This window comes from Arvicanthis niloticus, chromosome X, assembly GCF_011762505.2.
Source record: "Arvicanthis niloticus isolate mArvNil1 chromosome X, mArvNil1.pat.X, whole genome shotgun sequence".
Classification (NCBI taxonomy): domain Eukaryota; kingdom Metazoa; phylum Chordata; class Mammalia; order Rodentia; family Muridae; genus Arvicanthis; species Arvicanthis niloticus.
In genome coordinates, this window is record NC_047679.1 from 41,295,155 (window position 1) to 41,316,162 (window position 21,008).

Consider the following 21,008-nt stretch of genomic DNA (forward strand, 5'->3'; position numbering starts at 1 on the left):
AATTTCCCACCACAAAGATTTTTTTGAGACAGGTCTCACTATAGAGCTCTGAGTGTTCTGGAACTCACAGAGAGCCTCCTGCCTCTGACTCCCGAGTGCTAGTATTAAAGGGGTCCAGCTTACCATAAACATTTTTGTGGACATGATTTTCTTATTTATGGTCTCCTAGAATTTTTCAGTACTATAAAAAAGTGTTTTCCTTTCCTAAGCAAATTCAGACTAAATTGCTATAAATTTCAAGTATTTTAATAACTGATAGTAATTATTCAATTACTTTCAATTTAACTTTCTGGAAAGAGAATATTTAGCAGAGAAATTTTTCTTCCCCAAATGTTAGTGTTTACATTAACTGTGTTCTTTTCAAGATTCTTCCCTGTATAAGGCTTGCAGCCTCTTCCTTCAGTTACATTTTCTGGCCAAGACACAAAATATATGGATCTGCTAATTATTTCCAGTAGGCAGGTCCTGCTCAATTTTTTCAATGTTCTGAATCAGAGCTAATCCAGATTCTTATGCCAAAAGCCTTTCCATATTTGATTCATGGAAGTTCAATCTTTGAGTCAAAGGGAAATAATGTTTCTAAACTTGTCGGTCTGTGTTGCTTCAAACTCTCTCAAAAGGCTGTACCAATTTGCTTTCTTAATAACTAATTAACCAAAAGTGCCCAAAGACCATGTTTTTGACAGTGTAAAAACATTGCTACTACTCATACTGTTGTAATTGAGAGAAAAAAAATCTTATTGTTTGTGTGTTTTTAATGACCTCCAGTGTCATCACTGTGACACTTGCTGGATGTTTTTCTTTCCTTTGAATAATGAAAAAGCAAACCTATTTCACCACTTAAACCTCTTTCGAAATTTTCTGATCTAATGCAAGGTTTTTCTTGTTGTGATTTGAGGTCTCCATAATGAGAGAAACCTGATTTCCTACCTTGTTTTTTTTCCAAGCTAAATAAGCCTAATTTCTTTATCCATCTTCAGCAGACCTTTTATCTGCCCGTAACAACTCTTTACTTCACATTTTTAAATATGTGTGTAGGGCCGGGATATGGCTCAGTGGTAGTAGTGCATTCCTAGTCTTTGTTCTGGATTCCATACCCAGTGGATCTCTCTTTCTTTCTGTTTCTGTTTTTGTCTCTGTCTCTATTTCTCTGTCTCTCTCTCACACACACATGCATGTAAGTATGGTGGTAATCTACAGCTACCTCTAATTCCTTCAATAAGAGACTGTTTGGTTATGAGGTATGGAAAGTTTGCCATTACAGTCCCTTATGAGGCATTAATTTTCTCCCATAAATCACAAATACCTATGATATTCAGAACTCTTGTTATAAAAAGCTGGAGACAAAGAAATAGTAGATATTATCTTCATTACTCAAGCTGTTGTGGCTTTAGATATACAGTAGGCTTTATGATGTGAGAAAGATGTAACTAGAACCTATCAATTTTGGTTCCCATTCATATTTCCCATGGTATACCAGTGTCTTCCTGTAAGACATGGAATCAAACAAAATTCTTGAAGAAATCAAAAGATCAAAAGAATGTTGAAAAGAAGACAAGAGTTCAATGGCAATTTCAAAAATCAAATACACTGATTTAAAAAAATAGAAGATGTCCCTCCTACTCCTGATTTCAGTCCCCCAGTTTTACTTTCTGGAGTTAATTAGTAATGTATTGTTTTGAGGGTTTTTTTTTTTTTTTTTTTTTTAAAGACAGGGTCTTTCTATGTGGGCCAAGCTGCCTTAAACTCAGAGATCCCTTATCTCTGCCTACTGAGTGCTAGGATTAAAGGACTGTGCTATCTGGCTTAGTAATGTAGTTTTTGTTTTCTTCCATAGATACACATATACACATAAAACTATCCCTTTTTAATGTTAATAATAAAATAAATATAATATTCTGTTCATTGATGCCATCACCTATTTTTTACTAAGCTGAAAGCTTTTTTCTTTTCCCTTTTTGTAGAGAATCTGACTGATAGATTGTGAGTAAGCCTTCATTCTGTGAAAAATTATCTTGGGGCCTATAAAATACAGAAACCCAGAAATAAATATAGGATTACAGATATCAGCAACTAATGGCCTTTAAATCAAAATGGACAGGCATTCAAAGTTTTATAAATGTGAACTCATTCTTAGAACTTCACAAACAACTCATTATGCAAATTGGAAATGAATATTATCATCCAAGATACAGAAAGGAGTAATTATTTTATATACTCATGCATTGCAGTGGTATCTGGTACTTGCTTTCTTAATTCAACCTTGGGACTGCGGCTATTTTTCATATTAAAAAATAAACCCATACCACTAGTCTCTAAAATCTAGAACATAATCCATTTCAGACACGCATGTCTTATATGTCAGGGTGTTTTAGAAAGCGCTGAATCCTAAGATCCCGGGATCCAAGAACAACTGTAATGTGGGAAAATTAGACCAACTATCTTCAGGGAAATTAGTTTTCCATTAGATGCTTGTGAAGGTTAAATAAATTCATGGGCTCCTCTGTTCAAATTGGGAGGACTTGGAAGCCCTTAAGCCCAAGGAATAAGCTTGGAAATGAGCATTTGTTCTCTGTTCCCTGTCTCTGTGTGAGGGGAAAGGCTTCTAGTCTGTCTCTTAGCTGAATGGGGAACACAGACCCAGTTACATTTGGAAGATGAAAAATTTAAATTAGAGGTTTTTAGTTGTAAGGTGCTACATCCTTTTCACTTTCTTATTTAATGCAAATTTTACATTATAAATTGACAATCATATGTAAGATATAGCCCCCACCAAACATTCATAACTAGGTTGAGACAAATTAAAGCCACATAAAGAATTTACTTCCTGTTTGCCTCTTAAATCCCTGAGCAGTCAGGTAAGAACATTTCCTGACTTGAGAAAAGATTGAGATCTCTGAACTTACCCTTGGGCTATGCTCCGGGGTTTATTTGTAAAGTTAGTTACTTTCAACCTGGAATAGAATGTGCTGTATGTAAATGGTGGTCATAGGTCCCCAAGTTAGATACTTACTTAACCAACAGAATATCTGATAGTCTTGTACCACGTGACAGAACTCAGCTACCTGTTTCTGTGGAAACAAAGTTTTCTTCTCTAATAAGTCATGAACTGCAGACATTTCTAAGGAAGGAATTAGAAATATTTCTTCATTAGTGCTCTAACTACCTTCCGGGCCACTATGCCATTCCACAGACCAGCTTTTCTCTCCCTGTGGTCCTTATTTATCCTTTGCAAGGATGTCTATGGCTCAGTTCCTCCTCTCATCCTTTGCCCTGCCCTGATTCCATGTTCTTTCTAGGGTCATGCCTAATACCCTGATACTGATTGGATTACGAGCTGTATTAGTCAGCTCTCTGTCTTTGTAATCAAATATTTGGTTACTTAGGCCATTGTGATTAAATTTCATAATAACTGTAGTTGGTAAGTGATGGGTCATGTTTTTAACTTGTGATTTACAAATTAGTGTGTTTAGCAGGATATAAACATTAGTATTTAGTCTTTAGAAAAATTAATATAAAGCTCTGCAAATAAAGCATTATTGTTTGTCACATGCTTTATTTGTATATGGCACACCATATCTAGTCCTTTGGCTCTATGGGTAATTTGAAGTACTCTACCTTTTCCTTCCTCAGCCTGAATATGTAAAACACAGGAATGAAAGTAGTTTACTATATTCCTATATCTTAATTATCTTATATTATGTATTATCTTACACTAATTATACATGCTTAAAGATGCAACAGATTTTCTCCTTCCAGTTCTCAACAATAACAACTATAATAATAACAACAACAAACCATTTATTTTCCTTAATAAGATTAAAGTGTGAGTACTAGCCTAAGGCAGAAATGTTGCAAAAGTTTTTTTTGTGTGTTTGAAAAAATGGTTAGAGCAGCACTTGGGAGGCAGAGGCAGGCAGATTTCTGAGTCAGCCTGGTCTACAAAGTGAGTTCCAGGACAGCCAGGGCTACACAGAGAAACCCTGTCTCGAAAAAATCCAAAAACCAAAAAAACAAAAAAAATGGTTAGATTTGCTTTTTCTGTGGTAATTTAAGCCAAACTTGTACTTACATTTATCTGGCATCCATTTTATTCATGAAAATATTGGAAGGGATGGATATGGAGGAACGTGTGTTGATGTTGAAAATGAAGGGGCAAGGTGATTGTCCATCAGATCCTGAAATGTACAGTATCAGATAAAGATTAGACCAGAATATTAGAGTTCTGTCTATCTGTTTGTCTGTCTCTCTGTCTATCTACTTATTTATTTACTTATTAGTTTAGCTGTCCTGGAACTCACTATGTAGATCAGGTTGGCCCTAATTTCAGAGGCCCACTTGCCTCTGGTTCCCTACAAATGTGTGCCCTTCAGGTAGAGCTTTAGAAATGGAGCTGTGGTTAAGTAATAGAACCTGTGCTTAACATGTATGAGCCCCTGGGTCCATTCCCTAGTATCAATAAATAAAGAAATCTGTATTTCAAAACAGAAACTTATGAATAGTTAAAGTCACTGGAATTTTTTCATGGAATCGTATTTTCTGAAGATAAAATTCTATTTCATTCCAAGGACATCTGTGCCATTGAAGAGATTAGGACATGAATATGCATAAAGAGTGAGTTGAAATTTTGTTAATTGTAATTTTTCATTCATGTCTAGAGAAATAACTGCTATGCCCTAGTCACAGGAACACCAAAGACCACTGAGGAGCCAATTCTGATGTAAACACTTAAAGGTCTTTATTAGGAGCTCATGAGCAACGTCTCTCATTGTCCCTGTTGCAGCAGCTCAGAATGGGAGCCCTGAATCTAGGGCTTTAGGGTATTTATTGTGGTTACAGCAAGCTTGGGGGAATTTCTATATGGGTCAGCAAGTTAATATTTTAAAAACTGCATTTCTGGTATAATCTGCAGGAACCAAACACAGGGGCAAAACCACCTGACAAACAGGATGGCCAAGTTATCTATCCTCTGCAGGATGCCTTTGGTTATCTCTCTGTACCTTGACCCTGCTATTGTAACTTGACTGGTGGTTGGGCTTGGGGGTGGGGGACTTGTCATGGAATGTTTGCTCAAGTGGACTTTTTGACTCTCTTTCTGGTATTGGAGTTTAGCCCCTGGTTTCCCACAAGATGGAGTTTCTTCAAAAGAGGGGTTGACTGGGCTTTATAATAACTTGTATACTTCAAATTTTGGATACTTGTTTTAAATGTGAGGGAAATCAGACTTGGGAATATTCCATTCAAAATTGATGGCTAAGGACTTGAGTTGCAGCTCAGTGGTGAGAGGGCTGGCGAGATCCTAGTATAAGCAGATGCCCACCTATGATCTACTTATTTCTAGTAAATGGCCCTGTCTATTTATCATAAAATAATTCAAGCATTATTTAGCTGCTATGCTGACCTGCCTCAGTGATGCCATTTAATATGAGAGCTAGGAGCCTTGAAACACACCAAGCTGTCCTTACTGTTGATTTCTGAGGAAGGACTAAAAGAGGATGAGTGATACTCTCTCATCTCCTTAGCTTAAGCAAAAGTATTGAGACAGAAGACAGACAGACATGTTTTGAAGAATGTGACCAAGGACCAGGACCTCTAGCTATCCTCCTGTACCATTTTATAGGCAGTGGCTTCCTTGTTTTCAGATTGTAGGACTAGATGGTAGGTAGGACCTTGTACATGCTTGACAAGTGTTTACAAGGGAGATAAATCCTTAGTCCTAGTGGCTCTGGCTCGGGAGGAGGGCTTTGAAGACAAATGACTTACATCTCTAAGATTGTTTTTTTTTTTTTTTTAATTTGAACTGTTAACTGCTTCCCTTCAGATAGCTTCTCAAACATTGGCCAATGCTGTTTGCACAGCATTCCCTGGCTGTATTAGTAAATTGAGACTATTTAGCCTTTGCAGTAGATAAGGGCTAGAGCAAAGAATTTGGGAAGGGATGTTGAGATAACCCAGTCAGCTACAGTGTGTGTCACAATCAATTAAACATGAGTAGCCTTTCTTGCTAATAAGCATTCTTTTTAGCTAATTGTTTCTTTCTCCCTTTAATTTAAGTCTTTGATTCCTGAGGGTAGCTTTCATACCTCTGCTAGGCATGTTTCCACAGAGAACCTCAGCTCAGGCTGTAAGGAATAAGCAAGAGAAGAATTCTGATGATTCACTCATAGCAGGGGAAAATTATATTATTTGAAGAAATATCAAATGTAGAATTGATGTCACCAACAGCTTAAGCCTGACAAAATCCAGAAGGAAAGTCTTTCGCAATCTAATGTTATTAAACCTTTAGCAAGAACCAACATTTATTGTCCTAGATGTCAGAGCTAAATTAAATTAAACCAGTATAATCTTTTCAGAAGTCTCCTGTTTCCTTCATTTATCTTCTTCCACTTATCTTTTCTTCCTTCCTTCCTTCCTTCCTTCCTTCTCTCTCTCTCTCTCTCTCTCTCTCTCTCTCTCTCTCTCTCTCTCTCTCTCTCTCTCTCTCTCTCTGTCTTCCTCCTTCCCTTCCTCCCTCCCTCCCTCCCCCCTCTCTCTCTGTGTCTGTGTGTGTGTCTGTGTGTGTGTCTGTGTGTGTGTGTCTGTGTGTGTGCCTTTAAGACAGAGTATCTCTATCTCAGTATCTTCTGGCTATCCTGAAACTCACTATATAAACTAAACCAGGCTGGTTTCAAACTCACAGAAATCCTCCTGCCTCTGTTTCTTGAATGCTGGGATTAAAGATGTGTGTCACTATACCTGACTTTATTTTCTTTAAGAATGAAACAAGAGGCTGGAGAGATAGTGTCATGATTAAATGGGCTACTCTTCCAGAGGAACTAAGTTCCATTCCCAGCATCCACCTAACAACTAACAACTGTCTGTAATTGTAATCCTAATCCCAGGGAATCTGGAGCTCCCTTCTGGTGTCTGCAAGCAGTGTACACACATGTCACACAGACATACATTTAGACAAGACATTCATACACATAAAAATAAATAAAATCTCAAAAAAAGAACATACCTTTCATCACTATACTCTGGAAGCAGAGGCAGGTATTGATTGACCCCCCCCCCCCACTTCCCCTTGCCCTCCCCCTCCCCCCCAAAAAAAGAAAAGGAAAGGAAAATGTGATTCTTGTTTGGTTGTATCAGTCACTGTTATTTTATCAGTATTTCAGATTAGATTTTTATTATATATTCCGTATTGCCTCAAATAAGCCTTGTGGGCTTAGACATTAATCACTGTTTTATAAATAACACAGCGTATGTGGAAATTTTTTTAGTTCTATTAACTTTAACAATGGTTGTTGGAATACTGCCTACTTGAAGTTCCCTTTATGTGAAACTGGGTTCTTTGCCTTGACCAAATTTTAGTAAGGCTTCTATGTCCTCAGCACATCTGTGTACTTCCTAAGAAAATCCAGAGTCCTGCCCTGTTGTTTTAGCATTCTCAGGATCTGGTCAGGATTTCCCTTCCTCCTCTAGGCTTCTAAATATGCTGGTCACCCTTCCATGACTTCTGTGAGACTCTTGATATATAGAGTAAGTTGGAATCTCTTATCTCTGATGTTTCCTACTGAAAAATTTCCAAGTACTGCCTCCCACTGTGCTCCTCGGCTGGAAACTCCTTCATGTCCTTGCTGATACTCAGAATTGAACTGAGTTATATATATTTAGATCTGTCTCCCCACTCCCCCTCCTCCCTCCCTCCTCCCCTCCCCACCCTCTTTCTTTTAACAGTCTTGGATGAACTTTTCTTCTTTCCCACTCTTGCTGTTGTTTAGCTCCATTTTTACTTTGACTATGGGGTCTTTGAGAGCAAAGCCATTTTTTTTTTCTCAGCTCAGTGGACTAAGGCTCAGGGAAAGGGAAGGAAAAGGGATCTAGGGTCCCAGAAAAATCAATGGTCAACAAAGCTGCCCCTATTAGTGGTTCCCAAATTCTTTGTCTCCTTAACTCTTTGAATTCACAGGATAGGTCTATTACTAGAGGTTTATAGGTAAGTGCTTAAAGGAATAAAGCTGTGTTCTCATATAACAAGAGCAGGTTCCAAGAAGAGTTGCTACAAAGGTTCATTGTCCAGGAGTTATGAAGACTTTTTCTTGGTTGAGGTATGGAGGATGGGGAAGGCCATGAACTGGTCAATGCAGTTGGTCTACCCACGAGGTGTACTGTTCTCTCCATCCTACGTATCTAGACCGGACTTTCAGTCATACCTCCAGAACTAGCTTCCAGGCAGCTTTGAAGAAAACAAAAAAGCATGTCAGAAACAAGACCCCTCAAACAGTTCTAGATTTTCTGGCATTTGGCAAGGACAGAACCAAGGACATTTCCTGTTTCTGGCAAGGGTAAGAACTGAGGTCTCAGCCAGGCAGGAAGTAGTGGCTCATGCTTTTACTTGCAGAACTCCAGGAGGCAGTGGCAGGCAGATCTCTGAGTTCAAGGCTAGCCTGGCCTACAAAGCGAGTTCCAGGACAGCTAGGGCTACACAGAGAAACTCTGTCTTGAAAATCCAACAGGGGTAGGGGAAGAGAAAGAATTGTGTTCCCCGCCTTAACTGTTTGGCTGGTTCCTTTGTCCAGTTTTCCTTATCACAACCAGAGTTGTGGATTCATTTTGACTTAATATGCAGACCCAAATGCTGTGCTTAAAAATCAGTTAATTGAATATTGTAAATTGTATAATTTCCATTTAATGAAATACCACTGGGAGAGTGAGTATGGATGTCCGTCTGTACAGGGGAACTGTATAGAGTTAATAATTTTTATGACACAACCATTCCCTTTCAATGTAAAAGATAGAGTCTAAAAAAAACTGTTGAAAAGGTTTGGGAAAACTCTGACAGTTGTTTTCATAGAGCAGACTAAATGAAAGCCAGACAATAGTTAGTTATTGGAAGGACTCTAGAGTAAGGACTTTGAGTGCTTTTAAAAACAATAGAAACTAACTGGAGAGAAAGTGTGATGCTTTAGAGAGAGCAAAACACTGGTCTGGCTGAGAAGAGTTTAGAAAAAGAAGATCCTCCTAGAGCCAAGCTGTAAATTTAAATGACTGAAGGTGGCCAGATGGGAACTGGGACAACCTGAAAAGCTTCTCTGGGACCTGAAGGGCCACTATTGTCATGCATGAATGTTAGATTTACAGGTTCTTTCTGAGACCTAGATAATGGAAATTCATTAAGAATGTATATTATTCAATGATTAAAGGAGGTTGTGCCAGTGATCTTACATTAGCCCACCAGTGAAAGACAAAAGAAGAAGAGGAAGAGGAAGAAGAAGGAGAATTTTTTACATTGGATGAAGCCCGTTTCTAGTCTCTGGTCTATTGGTGAAATAGACCTGTGAAATAATGAAATTGACATTTCAGGAAAAGCAACATCTTTGGAGATAACAGTGTAGAAATAAGTAAGTTGAAAAGGTGAGGGCAGAGAAGGAATGGTAGCAATTTAGAAAATTTAGTTGAGATTGTAAATCTGGAAAGGCAGCAAGATAATGTTAGCATTAAAAGCAGATGAGGAAATTTACTGCTGTTTATTTTCACCATTTCAAGCAAGTTTTCTGCAAATCCTCCAACTGTGAAAGAGGATGGTAAATTCAAAATAGGTAGTGTCAACCATATGCTCATGCAGTCTAAAAAAGTTAGGGCACAACATTAAAAAAATCATGTGTGAAATTTGGTTATAGAAAGCTTTAAAAAAGGTATACAAACTAAGTCTAAGTCATATTTGATCATTCCTTTTTATTTTTATTCATTTATTCTTTTTAGACAGGATCTTGCTATGTAGCTCTAGCTGGCTTGGAATTTGCTATGTAAACCAGACAGTCCTTGAACTCAAAGAGATCCACTTCTGCCTCACAAGTACTGGGATTAAAGTCCATCTCATCTGGTCCTGTTTGATCAATGTCTTTATTATACAGAATAAAAATTAGTTATACTGGCTCTGTCTTGGAGATTCTGGGATGTGTTCACTTCTGGAAAGAGAATGGTACAGATAATTAAAGAAGTTCAAGATGGAAGTAAAGCAGATTAGGGAAAATGTATAAGCCCATGTAGTTTTGAGAGTCTGTTAAGTGACAGAGATACCCATGTGTAGCCTTGAGAAAACCAACACAACGGTGACTGGAAATTTTAAGCCAAAGAAGCTGCACAGTATCATTCTTTCCACTGGTGACCATGGCCTCTGTGACTTAAGTTCCTTGTCAAGTAAAAGGAAAGAAAGTTGACTTGTTGCAGACTTAGACCAAGGATGAAAAGACAGTAAGTGATGGCAGGGCTATGGATGTAGATGCACAGTACTTGCTAATCATGACTAAGTCCCTGGACCAATTCCCAGGAACATGGAAAAGATCACCTCTTCACCTCCCCCCCCCAAAAAAAAAAAGAAAAAAAAGAAAAACAAACAAACAAAAAGATGTTAATAAACAAGAATGACAGAGTTACCCAATTCAATGGCTGGAGAGTTTGCTGAACTTCAAGTTCCTTCTGGTGGAGTCAGGTGTAGCATATGACACAGTGTGGTTGTTTTTTTTTTTTTTTTAGCATTGTGTTTTGGATTTTTTTAAAAACATGAGATGACTGAAGGGAAAATGGTAAGAAGTGAAATTAAAGATTTACTTTCTTTCATAGTGCTGAATTAGCAGGTGTTCATCTCAGCTTTCTATTCCTTGACCCCCACCCCCACCCCTTCAATGTCATTTCTCCTGAGAGTTACTGTACATCTGCTTCAGTCTTAGAGTTAAGCAGCAGGTGGCCAGGATGCTTGGCTGCAGGGGTTTGGAGGATAGATGTTTAAGGCTCTGAGATTTATATTCAAGCCATGTATTTTCAGTTTCCAAAGGAACCTGAAATGTCTTAATTTCTGAGTTTTTGGGTACATAAATTAATTGATATGTGTCTTGCTAGGCTCGCCCACTCTCTGCTCCAACCTCTTTGTTGTCCCTGCCCTATTAATTGAACATGACATTCCTCTGGTGTCCTAAATTTTTTATCCTCAGATCATGTGTTAGGTTTCCAAGATACAGGAGCTCAGATCTTTCTTTATCTCCTCTCCTGTTTTGTTTCTTCCCTTTTGGATAAATGGCGCTTTTCATTTCTATTCTGTCAGTCTTAGTAGTTTCACAAATTAGAACAGACAAATGACTCTTCCATATGGCTGAGTTTTACTAGAGGTCTGAGTCCTTAACTCCTTTATTGAAGATACACAGGGTCCAATTTTGAGCTTACCTGAGTCCAAAAGGCTACTACTCACTCTCTGTGATTCAGATGTATTAGCGTTCGTAGATTCCTTATGGCCCACACATTTCTCTCCCTTAGAGCTATTTTTTTGCATGTATTGAACTATTACTCTGCCCTACCCACTCCTCACCATCACTCTAAGCATTTTTTAGGTCTTTGCTTCAACTTTACTTTCTTAGAAAAAGTGTGTGTTTCCTCACATATAGAGGCTCACAGCTTCCTTTGAATTCCTGTGACCCCCTTTCACACACTGAACCTGAATATTTAGTTACTCTTTCAGTAGACTTCAGAGTCAAATGGGGTAGTGATTAATAATCTCTTGGTTATTAGTGTATTCCATTTGTTTGGCATGGCATCTGGCATACAGAGCGTGCTCGCCTTGTGACTTTATTTTAGAAACTTTAAAAGAAACAGTTATTTACCCCCAAATAAGGAGGGAGCCAACAGACCAAAGAAACACTAAGTCTAGCTCAGTGAATAAATGGGTTTATTTTAGTTATTAACAAAAACAAGGGAAACTCAAAGAAATCTCCACCAATGCCCTTCAGTCAGATTGGGTTTGTTTTCCTCAAAGACTCTACCATTTGCTGTTCAGGGGGAAGGAGTTGGAATCTCAGGGGAGGGTGTCCTCAGGATCTTGTTACTAAAACGGTTTTCATAGTGGGAATGTTAATGTCATTACCATTACTATGTGTAGGTATATGATATATGGTTCTATTTATTTCCTTGCCCAGACTGTAGGTTAAGGTCTTCTGTATGTTATCATGACCACCCTGCTTCTAGAAGGTAAAGGCCCAAGGCCCGAGGGAACAACTAGGCTATAGGGGTCATTAAGTGTTGAAAGAACAGGAAAATATATGGATAAATCTTCTAAGAAATTATATAACATCTAAATTAGTCACACACTAGGAGTGTTTATAGAGGCATACTCCTCTAATCCCAGCATTCAGGAGGCTGAGGCAGGAAGCTGAAGAGTGTGAGGCCTGCCTGAACTACACGGTGAACATTCGTCTCAAATAACTGAATCAAATTAAAAGGCACAAGGCAGTTTTCCTTAATGGGTACTTTTAGAATAGCTAGTGTTGTTTTAGATATGTTATGTAAGCATTTAAAATAATACTGCCACTATTTTTGAAAATATTTTTAATGTTATATTAAAATATGCAATAGAGCCGGGTGGTGGTGGTGCACGCCTTTAATCCCAGCACTTGGGAGGCAGAGGCAGGTGGATTTCTGAGTTCGAGGCCAGCCTGGTCTACAGAGTGAGTTCCAGGACAGCCAGGGCTACACAGAGAAACCCTGTCTCGAAAAACAAAAAAAAAAAAAAAAAAAAAAAAATGCAATAGAGTCAAACATCGAGCCATATACGCTTATGTTTCTAGCACTTAGAGGGTGAAGACAGGATGACCGGAAGGTTGAAACAGAGAACCTTGAGTTATGGGACAGCTTGGGCCACATAGTGAGAGCCTGTATAAGATCCTTTTAAGTAAATATTATAAAATAACTAAGGATTAAGAAAGATGTTTTAAGCAGAGCTTATTGGTAGTTATTTTTTAAGATTTTAGTTTTTAATTTTAAATGGTTATGTGTTTTGCCTGTATGTGTGTTTGTAATGTACCTTGTGCTTACAGAGGCTAGGAAAGGGAATTTGGTCCCCTGGATCTGAAGTTGCAGACAGTTGTGGTGCTGAGAACTGAACTTGTGTTTACTACAAGAGCAGCAAGTGCTCTTAACCAGTGAGCCACCTCTCCAGCCTCAACTTTAGGCATACTTAGCTTCCTTTTAGTGTAACACTTTATCCTTTGTAATGAATATGTTAGCAAGAAGCACCTCTCCAGCCCTGCTGGTTGGTAGTTTTAAAAAGGTGTGTGTGTGTGTGTGTGTGTGTGTGTGTGTGTGCATATAAAATAACAAATAAAGAAACCATGAATTTCAGCGAGATTAAGGGGGTGGTACATGGGAGGAATTGGGTGTAGGAAAGGGAAAAGGGGAAATGATGTAATCATAACTTCAAAAAATAAAAGAAATAAAGATGTTTATATCCCTTGTATTATTTTTGTAGGGTATGTGTATATGTTTTAATTTTTTTCCTGGGAGTTACTGTCCATCTATTTCCCGCCTTTTGAGTAAAAGGAGCATAGACATTGCTGTCACTCAGACACTGGGTTTTGACTATCTGGTCATGCCCTAGAAATGGTCCTTAAGATGCACTGTTACTCCCAAAACTTTATGTTGGCCACTTGTTAACAGAAGTTGCCTTAACCAGAGCAGGTAACAATGAGCAAAATTCATCTGAAGTCCATCTATCTCTTTCATTGTGTTGGTGTTGCTAAGAAGCAGTGAGATCATGGAAGCACGAAGAGGGAGCCCTCTAGACAGGCCTCCAACAGCTCCCAGTCAGACTTTCATTCTATCTTTTCTTTCACAGCTGCGATTTGCAATGATTTTTTTTTCTTACAGATTTTGGGCCACACTAGATACTTTACTGGAAGAACTTTAGAAAGCCACTTGCTGCAAATGAGCAATGGCATTTTGCATCTGGAAACAACTTGACAGTAATAAATTCACTGACTGGGCTTTCTTCAGTTCATGCAAATATGCATATGTGATTCCTATTTATCCATGTGTTGGCTTATTCCCATTTAAATAAAGCTCTATGGTGATGAGGTTTTAACGACTTCAGATTTTATATATTGTTTGCAAATGCATATAATATGTTTTGATCAAATCCACTCCCTACTCCCTCCCCTCCACATTCTCCACACCACAACTTTTTCCTCCCAACTGCAAGTACTCTTTTTATAACTCACTTGGTCCACTTATGAGTGACAGTATGAACATGGTTGTAGGACTGTCCCCTGAACCATGGACAGCCTGCCTAGCAGGGACCACATCTCTGAGGAGAAAACTGTCTTCCTCTCTCAGCATGTACCTAAAAATGATAGATCAGGTATGATATGTTAATGTGCCTCTTTTTTTGCTGATTCTTTAAAAGTGTGTTCCAGGCAGTGGTATAGACATATAACCTCATTCTATTCAGGAGGCTGAAACAGGAAGAGTACATATTTAAGGCCTGTCTGGGTCGCATAGCAAGTACAAGGCTAGTCAGTCATTATCATGAGACCCTGTCTTAAACAAATGCAAAGGGCTGGGGAGGAGTATTGTAGAATCCCTAATCTGTTCTTCAAAATGTTCAGAGGTTTCAATAATTCTAAACTTCTGAAGCATATGTCTTGGCTTCATTTGCTTTCAAGCCATATTTGATTTAAATTAAATTTATGCTAAGCTTCATTAAGGCCTATCATTCTTGTTCATTCTAGAAACTTTGAGCTGGCAAAAGTAATACAAAATCAATTAGAATTCTAGGAAAAGAGGGAATCAGGAATACATTATTATATAATACTTGCCATTTGCTTATAATAATAAGATTGAGAAAAACCGTGTTTTGTCTTTTTTTGAAAGTTTAGATTATTTAAATAGACATACGGTATTAGTTGGTTGCACATTAACTGCCAAGCACTGATTAATTAATTAATTAATTAATATTATTAATTATACTTCATTTCAATTTTATTTTTACTGAGGATCACCTGGTATATTTAGATTAACTTTCTTCTGAGAAATAAAATAAAATAAAATCCAGAAATCACAATACTGATTTATCTGTTGGAATAATCCTTAGCAAGACAGCTATTTCCACTCATTGTGTTTATGAGGTTATTCTTTCTACTAATAGATAAGTGTATTCAAACTTTTCCAGAAAGTCTCTATGAGCCTTGGAAAGCTGGACTAAAATAAAAGTTGCATGAAATTTTAGACTTCAGTTCAGTCTTTGAGAGTAGGATTTTGGCAGTATTATTAAAAGGCTGAAATAAGCAGTAATATGGAAATCAAGGAGCTGAATGCTTTCTGTCTGTACTATCTTCTGTATTTTTTTGTGTGTGTCCCGAAGTTTTCGGCTATTACTGCAAAAGCATGTGTAACATGTATAGATTCGGAGTACAACTTGATCAGATGTTTTTCTTTTCTGACACTTTGTACTGTCACCTCCCATAGAGTAAAGGGAAAATTCAGATGCTTACTTACTAGGGTCAAGACTAGTTCATATACTAATGGGAGTAAGGGGAAGAGAAAAAACCAACAAGCTATTACTCGCTTTCCTGCCTTAAAAAGTGAGCAGGTTGTGGTGGCACAGTTTAATTCCAGTACTCAGGAGGCAGAGGCAGGAGGATCTCTGTGAGTTTGAGGTCTCCTTAGTCTACATAGTGAGTTCCAGGACAGCCAGGGCTGGCTCTATCTCAGAAACAACAACAACAGAAAATAAGAACAAAATTTTGAGTGGGCTGTCCTTTTAGTAGTTGACAGTTCAACTTGAGAAACTGAAGACATTGCTTCTAGATTCTCTCTATTCCTAGGCTAGAACCAGCCCATGGATAAAAATTAATCCAAGTCAAGAAAAGGAATGTTTTGATCTTGAGCATTTTGATCCTTCTGAAGTGTGCTTTCTACCAGCTGCCATGGAAACATGGATAGCTTCTTGGATAGTCTCAGCTCTCTTGAGTTCCGGCTGGGAGAGCTAGTGACCTCATTACAATTTGGATCAGAGTTGTGGAAAGGCAGTTCCCAGGCAAAGCAGAGGACAGCCTCCTTTGGGCATTATGGGCCCGAGGGGCTTTTTAGCATTCTGAAACTTTTTGCATATTTTAGCTTGGCAGTCATCTCTGAGCTTCAGCCCAGGACTGCTTCCCATAGTTTGCAGCTGGGTCACATCTTGAAGTTTCTTGTGCATCCTACATGCTTTCATGAGGCAGACACTTATCTCTTCCAGCTGTAAGCCAGAGGGAGTGGTGCTGCAGACTCTTAGCAACAACACATGCAGACTCAAACAGCTCAGTTAAGTCTCCAGTCGGACTTTTAGGCACCAGACCTCTGTTGGAATTCACTGATGATTCCTGAATTCAGTGATGATTACTGGCTGTAAGTTCATACGGCTTGCAGCAGTGTGTTGGAAGCTGGCCATTTTCCCTGCTGTTTTCTTCTGGCATTCCTGCATCACTCATTGAGACTGGGTTGGGCTATGTTGCTTAGAAAGTAATGGCAGAAGAGGCTTGCTCACTGCCCTTAGTCAAAGGTACAATGGAAGGGTGTCAGGAAGGATTAGCTAGAGGCAGGATGTGTCATAATTACAACGACTTGGAAGAACTGCTTTAGGGAAGCTGAAAGCACTGTTAGATCAGGAATGTTCCAGATGCTTGTCTCTTGATTCTTTCCCACAGTGATCCACACCCTGAAAAAATCCTATCATCTTTGCCTCTCCCAGTTGGAGCTCTAGCTTTAGGAAGATGCCAATTCTTGATAGGAATTGTGAGAGTTGGATGGAGTGTCTGACCTCATTTGGCCCTTTTGTTTGGAATTCTGAATAGATCCAGGAAAATAGGAAAGGGAAATGGAATTAGGACCATAAGAAACAGTCTTTGATTGTACAACAGAAATAATGAAGAAGGAAACTGAGTTGAGAGTCAGTTGAAAAGAAGGATTAGGAGAAATGGGGTGGGAGTGGGGTGCTAATGTTTTCTACCGAGATAATTGGTTGGCACCAATTATGTACATCATGTGTGGTTACCTCTCATATAACACTTTTATAAACAAATGAACAAAAGAAAATTTAGGACTGGAGGCTTATGCCTTATAAACTGCTACTGGCTGTTCTTAAGGGAAACAGGGCCTGTATTTGACCCAAAGTATGTTTCTGTGTCTTCCCACAGCTAATTTTATAGAGAGGTTGAGGGCCTCAATCATAGGTGTGTAAGAATCATACTAGTAAATGTAGAAAAGAGCTTAGTATGCTGGGGGCAGGATGGGGATCTATTTAATGTCACAAGATAACTCTTACTATAAACCATATCAGTGCACCTTCAAAGTTAAACAGTGATGACTGGGGAAAAGAGACTAAGGGGGAAAAGTCATGATGATGTAGGTAGAGAGAATAAAGGATCATAAGAATGCACCTGACAGCTTCCTTTTTATTTCTGTTTTGGCTGCCAGATTATAATGAAAGCAGGTGCTCAAAGAAGCACTGCCACATAGAAGCATTAGACATTGGATACCAAACCTTTACAGCTTGTACCATAAGCATGGCCAAATTCTAGCTGTGCTGTTTTGAGTGCTTTTGGTAGACCACAGTCCTTCTACACAATGGTTCTTACAGTGTGAGACCAGGAACCAGCAGCATCAGCATTACCTAGAAATTTGTTAGAAATGTAGATTCTTAAGCTCTATCCCATCTTTGAATGTAGGAAGTCTAGAGTGGGAGACTGGGAAATATGTGTTTTAAAAGTAGCCCTCCAGGTATATTCAAATTTGAAAAACCATTGGTCTTGCAGTAAAGACTCTCAGGCAACCAAGAATCCATTGAGACACAGTTAGACAGTGTTGAGTCCAACTTAGGGCACCATTTCTAAAAAAGTAGGACCTGCTAAAATGGTCTTTGACCCTGTTAATATAAAGGCATGTAATATTTCTAAATCTTCTTCAACACTGATTATAATTTGCTTACCACTAATATGAATATTAGCCCATCTAACATTAATTATGATAATTAATGAAATCTTTGGTATAATGGGAGCTAAATATAGCTGCAGAAGTTTACAGTGGCTGCCTCTTGAGTAAGGCATTTGATTAATTGCTAGCCAGCCACCCCTGGAGTATATATTCCTGATTAAGACAACTGACCACCTCTACAGTGTAGCATAAACTAACACACTCATACATCATGCTATGGTCTACATGAGGGTTTTTTTTAAACTATTACAGTTGACATTATTAAACCATAATTTAAACATCATAAATACTTCCATCCCAAGTATATAATTTTTGGCAAACTTACAGTCATCTAACTACTATACCACATACTGTGAACACCTAGATCATATCTGTGGGTTCCTATGAGTAGAATTTTCCACTTCTATACTACAATACTATTCTATACTACAATGGTAAACTACAATAGTTTACCATTTAGTCATAGGTTGTATAATTTTGTGTAAATTATCTAGGTAAAATCATTTGCATGGATTTCAGATTGATTTTTGTTATATTCTCAGTAGTTATTTTCCTTTTATTGTATGCCACTATCTATTTTGTGACTAGTACAAGTTGTTTATTTATGATTCTGTTGCTTTGTTTCTAGTTTGGGGATGTGATGAATAGAGCATAAATAAAACATTCATGTTCCAGTCTTTATGTGAACATGTATTTTTCTGTAAATATCTATGAACATGGATCATAAGATATATGTATGTTTTACTTCATAAGAAACTCCTAATATGAGGCTGGTGGAATGGCTCAGAGGTTACGACGAGTACTTGCTGCATTTGAAGAGGATCTACGTTTATTTCTCAGCACCTACATGGTGTCTGACAACCACCCATAACTCCAGTTCTGAGGAATCTGACATCCTCTTTTCGTCTCTGTAGGCTCTAGATACACATGTGATACACAGGCATACATGCAGGCAAAATACTCATACATATTAAATAAAAATAAATAAACCTTTAAAGAAAAAATAAACTGCTAATGTAACTCTCCAAAGTTATACTGTTTTGTGTTCCTACCAACAGAGTAAGTATTCTGGTTGTTCCATATTCCTGTCATTATTTGGTTTTGCCAGTTTAAAAAAATATGCTGAATGATTTAAAATAACTTACAGATACTCTTTTCTTCTCTCTAATTTAAATGTAGGCCTATATGTTTGGTTTCTGCAAAGCCCACAGAGTTAATCATGTTGATCCAGGTGACTTAGATAGAGATTAAAGTATTTCTGTTTCCTCACGCTAGAATTAGTGTTATGGATAGCATTTATCTGTGACTGCTAGCTATGCTGTCTCCCCTTTGTTCATTTACTCACTCGGTCTGTCAGTCAGTTCTCTGGCTGCATTGGATCTGTTCTTTCAGAGAGCAGTTGTACATCAAGTTGCTAAGAAATAGGACAGGTGGCAGGATTCTTCTCTTCAAGAAGCTTTTTGGAACTGAGTGTCTGAAACATACATGCATAGAAACTCTAAAAAAGAAATATAACTAATAAGGCTTGTGCAGACTTGAATAAGGGCATTGTCCAAATATAGCCTCCTGTTAGATGACTATTAGGGACTTACAGATAGGTGGCTGTAGAAAACAATAGGCTAAATTGTTGTCACTCCATGCTGAATATCAGAGTTATACCTTAGAATATAAAGCTAATTATGAGAGAAGCTTCCTCCCACAGCAAATGACAACAAATACAGAGACCCAGAACTAGATACTATGCAGAGAGGGGGGAGGGAAAGGGGAGGGAGGGAGAGAGAGGAGGGACAGAGAGAGACACCTTGGACCACACAGCTCTAAATGAGATGTCCCTATCAAATCCCTCCCCTCAGAGCTCAGAGAATCCCCAGACCCCCAGAAGAGAAGGCAGAAAGAATGTAAGAGTCAGATGGGATAGAAAACACCAGGAAAACACAGCCCTCAAATCAACTGAACAAAGCTCATATGAACTCAGAGACTTAAGCAGTAAGCACAGGGTCTGCTTGCATCTGCAGCAGATCCTCTGTATATAGCTTTACATTTAGTGTTGCTATGGGATTCCTGAGTGACTGGGTTTCTGATTCTCCTGCCTTCTTTTGAGCTCTTTTTCTTTTGTTAATCTGTCTTGTCTAACTTTGATGTAGTAGTTTTTTATCTTATTATATTTGATTTTATTATATTTTTAAAAAAATAAATGGATGGATGAATGAAAACCTAGACAGCAGGGTGAAGGTTAATTGGCTGGTGTTTGGGAGTAGTTGACAAACTTATAATGAACTCCACAAGTTGATTTGTGTGTTTTTATTTGGTTATAGTTTGCTGTTTTTTTTTTTTTCTTTTTGTGTGGAAAGGTTTGGAAAAAAGAGACATAAAAATGAGATAGAGTGCACATAGAATTCTCAAAAAAAATCAAAGAAATTATTCTATTGTATTGTGACTATAATTAATGATGATATATTATGTTCTTGGAATTGCAAAGAAGGTAGATGGGTATTAAGTATTCTCACTACAAAAAATAATAATGATGCCTGGGAATGGATGCTAATTATTAAATTTAACCATAGCATTATGTGCTTTTATACCTCAGACATCATATTGTACATGACAACTCTGTGCTATAGGTCAACTTTTAAAAAAATAAAGAAAAATTGTTGAAATTGGTTTTACTTAAAATAATGTATTAAAACATACAAATACAGAGTATACAAACATGCTTATATTGCTAACAGTATGTGCTTTTGGGTGGTTTTGATTAATTTATTCAGTTTTAGAAATATTTTTAATTTCTATTTTTTCTACAGTAAACACATGTCCCCTTTATAATGAGAAAGTTGTAACACTGATTCTTGAGTTTCCAGTTCTCATAACAATTTCAGTAATATATTCCTTGTTTTTCTTATGTTGTGCAGTGGTTGTTTACTCTAGTAGATCCAGATTACAATCTAGAAAGGAAAAGCATCTTGTCCTCCGTTTTGCTCTTGGGAGCTAGCAGTGCATGAATGGCCTGCAGGCTTTGCTGCTGCAGTCCTTCACAGACCTAAGCATCACTCACAGTCGAAGGGCACAAAGATTTTTTTCCTTAACCCTAAAGGAACAGAATTTTACCTTATAAAGCTTGGTGCATAAGCACCAGGTTTCTTTCTAGCCTATTACTGTGACTTTTATAGCTGTTGGCAAGTCATCAGGGATTTCCTCTGTGCATTCTGATGAAATAACAAATGATCTTTGTTTTC

The 21,008-nt window shown here is 37.9% G+C and overlaps 1 protein-coding gene across 16 annotated transcripts in view; it reads left to right on the forward strand.

Annotated features, from left to right (window-relative positions):
* The window catches only part of Dmd (dystrophin), a 1,571,027-nt gene that overhangs the window by 1,435,852 nt on the left and 114,167 nt on the right, over positions 1–21,008 (forward strand). The window lies entirely within an intron of this gene.